Source organism: Epinephelus lanceolatus, chromosome 12 (assembly GCF_041903045.1).
Source record: "Epinephelus lanceolatus isolate andai-2023 chromosome 12, ASM4190304v1, whole genome shotgun sequence".
In the NCBI taxonomy this organism is placed as follows: Eukaryota; Metazoa; Chordata; class Actinopteri; order Perciformes; family Serranidae; genus Epinephelus; species Epinephelus lanceolatus.
Window position 1 is genome coordinate 18472321 of NC_135745.1, and position 6000 is coordinate 18478320.

The window sequence follows — 6000 nt, forward strand, 5'->3', positions numbered from 1 at the left end:
AGATGCACACTTCCTTTTGCCTGCTGATGCGGTTGACAGGTTTAGTTTAGTAGAAAGAAATAGTTCCTACATGAAACTGCTCACAACAAGGTCTGTGGATTATCTTGACTAACTGCATCATGATTTCTGGAAAGAGACATTGCTGTTGGGTTTTTCAGATGTATTTTTTGGTGCTTTGAGCACCACAAGCTGAGTGCCATCTAGTTCCATTATATTGCAGAGAAGGCAGACATCTCTACAACTGATACCTCCAACACTCAGCAACTCACACCAAAACTGTCTAGATTGATGAATAGCACCAAGAGGGGAAACATGTATTTTTAATATTGGGTTTAACTGTCCCTTTAAGCAAAACACTTGGCTATTTGTATTTAGTAACTTCCCACCACTGCTCAAACGAAATTACTAAAGAAGAAAACAAAACCAGTGGTGGGTCAAACCAGGCCCAGATGCAGGCCCCAGCTGTCTGCAGGCCATTGCTTAAAGGTTTACTGTATGTAAATTACAAGACTACTAGTTTTTTTATGAACCTTAAATGCAGGTATCTGCTTTCTCTTTTCACACAGTGGGTATATTCCTTCGCTCCTCGGCTGGAAAGAGTCTCTACCGTCATCGTTTGTACTCAGATAGTTTGTCTGAGCCTCAGGACACAGGCTCAGTTTTCAGAATAAACTGTTAGTCCACCCAAACAGTGGTGTCATGACATCACCGCTCGGTGGAAAACAACTCTCTCTCACGTTCATGCTGCCTTCATCTGGAGCCTCGTGAGTAAACTTGCTGCAAGCACAGGTATCAATTGTATCTGAATATTTAACCAGTTACTCCCTTTTGGTCAATCAAATGGCAAAATTTGACTGCATATTTCTTCTTTCTTTCAAGTTACACCAGTTAAATCCTAATTAACAAGAATAGGAGTTCATGTGAAGATAATAACACTTACACAAAGTGTTAATGAGAGTATTGTCTAATTCCTTCATCACTTCTTTATCCTTGTTACCCAAATCAGTCATCATCATCATAGACTCTGTCCTCAAAATGACTTGGATTTCACACTCTTGCAGCGGCACAAATCTTGTAAACACAACCCAAGAGTTGGATTAGTTTCAAGGGTATCAGTGTCCAAGTGAAGTTACCTGAGCTCAACTGCCATTATGTCATTTTTCACCCTGCTTCAGGAGAAGAAAAGGCAGCTGCAGCCTTTGTCATCCCGCCGCCTCCTTCTTTCCTGTGGAGAAGAAGATGTGTGATGATCCATCTTAGGGATTCAAAAGGCAGGATAAACAAAGCATCGCCTCCATACATGACTTTATTCAACTTCTCAAGGCTTGTTCTGCTCAGGTTCACAGTCTCCTCTGGAAGGGAGAACCCAGCGAAACATTCCAGAGATGAAGTTATAATGAGGAAAAAGTGGGTGGGAGGAGGAAAGAGAAAGACAGAAAACAGGGGAACAGAAGGAAAGAGCGACACAGTCTAAATCAGTTTCAACAAGCAATTCGGCAGCGCCACATTCAGCAAAAATATTCCCATATAAGAAAAAATGCATCACAGTACAATTCCAGCACATGCTGCTGATTTAATCTTCATTCCTCTTCTGTTGACTGAGGAGCTTAGACACCAGCCTTCATGCATCTATTCATAAAAAGTGCCTGTAGAGGTTGTGAATCTTAACTTACCTGTTTGTGAAGAGGAAAGTGGAATGACAAGAAACAAGAGAGAGGCCCTGAGTGTTGTCAAACCTGATCACTCTCCGCTGGTTCCTCTGTTTTCTGTTGCATGTTCTTAACAAGACAGCGCTGCTTTCTGCTCCTCAAGCTGCTCAGTGTGAGGTGTGGGTGAGCGAAGGGGGGGAGCATGTGTGAAAAGAGAGAAGGCAAAAAAAAAAGGGGAGGGGAGGGGAAATGCAGGGAGGGAGGGAGGGAGGGAGAAAGGATGATGGGACAGGTGTGGAATTTACACACCCTGCTGGTAACGCACACTATTGGCATATTTGCTTCAGTGTGATGAGTCACCCCTCTCACGCTGGAAGTGAGAGGAAATGTGGGTTTCTGAATGAGAGGGAGACACAAATTGAAACACAGAGGAACAAATTGTCTGCAGGATGTTTGATTGTTTCAGTCAGGCCCAGGATTTTAGTTTGGAGTTACTTATTGCTCAGTGATACAACTCTGGGGAATTTACATGCACTGTCATCCGAGGATAAAAACACAACAACAAAAGAATTCAAAAAGAAGCAACCTAAATATGCACTCCTAACTAATTCCCCCCCAATCCTGTCGGAGACATACATGTTCTAATGACACCATGAGTTTGAGCAAACATGATGACAACTTCATTACATATTCAAAATATTTATGTTAAACATATAAAACAATAAAAAAATTTCTGATTTCTGGTAGCTTTTCATGTTTTTATTACACTGCTTTGATAAAATCCTTGATTGTGATTGGTCAATTATAACATTTTATGGTCTGTTATTTCTAAATATCAGACTGCTGCTATAACAGGCTGTTGATAATTGACACAGGTCGGATCATAGACTCTAGAGGACCACGTACAGCCATTTTTAAATCAATAAAATCATTTTTAAAGAAATATTTTGCATCAAATTATCGATTTATTTTATAAGTAGCCATGTATTAATCAAGATAATGTACAACAAGTGAAATCAACCCCTTCAAGGCCCCTTTGTTTTGTGTCAGGGTCCTGCATCACCCCGTTGGGGTTTATTTCACAATAGCAACCCACTTGCTGTACATTATCGCTTACATCTCAAACTGAAAGCTAGAGTTACATAGTAAATTACTTAAACAATACAATATATCACAAAGTAGGTAATGAAGCACAGATTTACACACTTAACTATGAAGTTAGATCAAACACATAAGATAAAACTACTATAGACAGCGATGTGCAAGAAGAGGAAGACAAAGTCAAAAATCCTAATTCATGACGTTTACTGTACACACACATCAAACAATCTGAAAAACATGGACATTCATTCTCGACCTTGGGAACCCTATTTAATGTCAAAGATAGGCTGTATAGTAATAATAATGATAATAATAATAATAATAATACAAAATTAAAAAGTATCTTTATCATGTTTTATTTGACTATTAGTAAATTTTGTGTCATAACAATAATAAATTAATCGAACCAATAACCAAAGCTCCAATACCGTTCAAACGCCATTAAAAAACACATACATTAACTACACTGTTACACTAGGCGACATTTTCTGTCATTAAAATGAGCACTGTAATTTATTGAGTCGATCCAGCCAGAAATACTCACAAGAAAGCAAATGTGTATTATTCCACAGCAGAAAATAGACCACATAAGTAAATGCACCTTTTTCTTTTGCTTAAAAAAGGATTTTCCTAAAAAAGAAAAAGAAAAAAGTATAGACTCATGTAACGGGGTCAATTGTACAGCAGTAATATGTGTAACAATGTTAAATGTACATTTGTAAAATTAAGTATTATAATTACACAAAATTTGTGTCAGTCCTCATTACATGGCAGGCTTAGGTCTCTATATTCAATATGTGGAACATTTGATACTCAGTTTCTCTACTTCTATGTTCACCTTTGGGGGTACCCCACCTATAAAGGGGTGTCTCCCGCCTTACCTTCTCCCTTTTGCTGTTGTGCTACATGGGAGAGGTAAGTGACATTGCTCTTGTAGATAGATAGATAGATAGATAGATAATAAAAGTGTAGGCATAAAAAATATATACATCATGTGTTGTAAAGTTATTGTATAAAATGCTAACATATTCCTGTGTGTGTACGGGCTCAGGTTTATATGGGCGAAATTGAATGAGGATTTAGTTTTTACCTCTTGCTATCAGAGTTTTAAGGAATAAACAGAAATCGAAGAGTCCACCAGTTACACTCATACAGAAGTAATCCTTCTCCATCATCACTTATGACCAACTACAAGTGTGCGGCGGTGTATTTTTCTGCAACGACTCTGCCCTTTGCCTGTATTTTCTTATTTTCTGACTTTTATGGGCATGTACCCCCACAGCACTCAGGTGAGGCCAGGGATTCATACAAAGGTAGATACCAGGGATCTCATTTAAAAAACACTGCGTGGGATTCATGCTAAAAATGTACCAATGGACAAAAGCAAAAAATGGCGTGTGCCAAAAAATATTCAGCATTTTTACAATTAGGTTTGAACCTCACAATCTGCATTGCTAATCTCTCATCTCCAAAATGTTCATAAGCATGGGTCAAAGTTTCTTCCATCGAGTCTGTTTTTATAGATCACAGCTTTTGCGTGGGAAGTGGCGTACTCTACGTCTCTTTCAGGCCTCGTTTTGTGGGTATGCAATGTTTGGAAATGAGACCCAAGGTGCCAGTCTATAAGCAGCAGACATCCAAGAGACACAGCATCAAAAAAACTTAAATATAACGAGAAGGAATGCCACATGATAAGAAATCTGGCATTGGCTTTCGCTTTAACTTTGACTGGTGAGCATGTATTCATACCGTAACCAACAATCTTACAAAGTTTACCTTTAAGAGAAGAAATGACTAAAGATCGACTGTGCAAGTCTGTTTTGGGACACAAGTTAGGTATATTTGAGACCCAAAATTTATGTTCATGGAACCAATAGACTTCAGGATGAGTACAACAGACAGGATAGTGAAGTACTGAGAGACAGACTAACATATAGTTGGTTTTGGGCTTTTGTTTGGTCTTTTGAGGTTTGTTTGCAAAAAAACAAGTCTAGAATAACCTGTTTTAGCCTTTAAGAAAAGTGCAGTTTTACCCAAATGAGAACAAGAGCTCCATAAATTAGGACTCCTACATATTTCTGAAAATATATCCAGTCAGATTTTTGTAACTTTAAAAATGCAGAACAATGTCCAAAGTATATAATTCCTTTTTTCTTTTCTATAGTTTGTTCAGTTGAGGGATGTTTGCCTAATGACACTAATTCAGAAAATACAAAGTTAGTTACAATCCCAAAAACTGACTCCTAAACTCACTTTTTGCTCCCTGTGTTTCTTTGTTTTGGAAAACTGCCCAGTTGTAACAAAGCAGAAGAAATGGAAAACTCTCACCCTCCATCACACGAGGGCCCTCATGTCAGTCACCATACCCTCCATGTACATTCTGCCCTCTCTCCATCAGGATGATTGTTTTGATTTGATGACTGCAACCTGATACGCAGTGCTTCCATACATGGTTGGTACATGTCACTGTCCCCCTCCAGCAGGGCAACAGGGCTGAAAAACACAGGGAGGCTGTCTCGAGTTGTTTTTCTCCCCTTGCCTTTTAAGAGCACTCAGCAGCGTGCTCCTCTGGCCCCTAATGCACCCGGTCCATTTAGCAAGGCAGAGCTGTGAAACCCAAGATCACAGGCATGGTCAAAAACAATTTCACCCTCTGATTGAGCCAATATCCACTTTACATTTTGAGAAGAAACAGGAATCTGATATGTGTTGCTGCACCTGTACAATATAGCTACAGGTTCTGCTCATTTTGTCTGTTCAATTCAGCAGTATTCCCTACACTTGTAACCAGCCCTGATCTACTGTATCAGTCTGTGAAACCTCCAAAATTGTTATTATTTTGCCAGATACCTATTATACTCCCAAGACCTTTATTTGACCTTGTAACCTTAGCTACTAAATACAAAAACGTACTGGTATGAGAGAGAGAAAGCACATTTTCTCAGCAACTGTTTCTCAAGGGTCGTTGTTTTGGAGCGAGAGTTGCCCCGAGCACAAAGAGATGAGGCGGCTTCTGTGTGAAACCAGATCCAGTCTGAAGTGATGGGCAGTGCATGGCGGGGAGTCCTGGATGCATTAGCTCAGGCTAATGGGCTAGCTGGCTCCGAGAGGCCTGACTGTCCATTATGTGCGGCTACGGCTGGAAGAGTTTAAAAGTAAACGGCTTTTGACTGCTCTGATGTCCAACAAGCCCCTTAAATCTCATATTATTATTATGTGGTACTGATGTCTGATATTTGATTTTATAAAA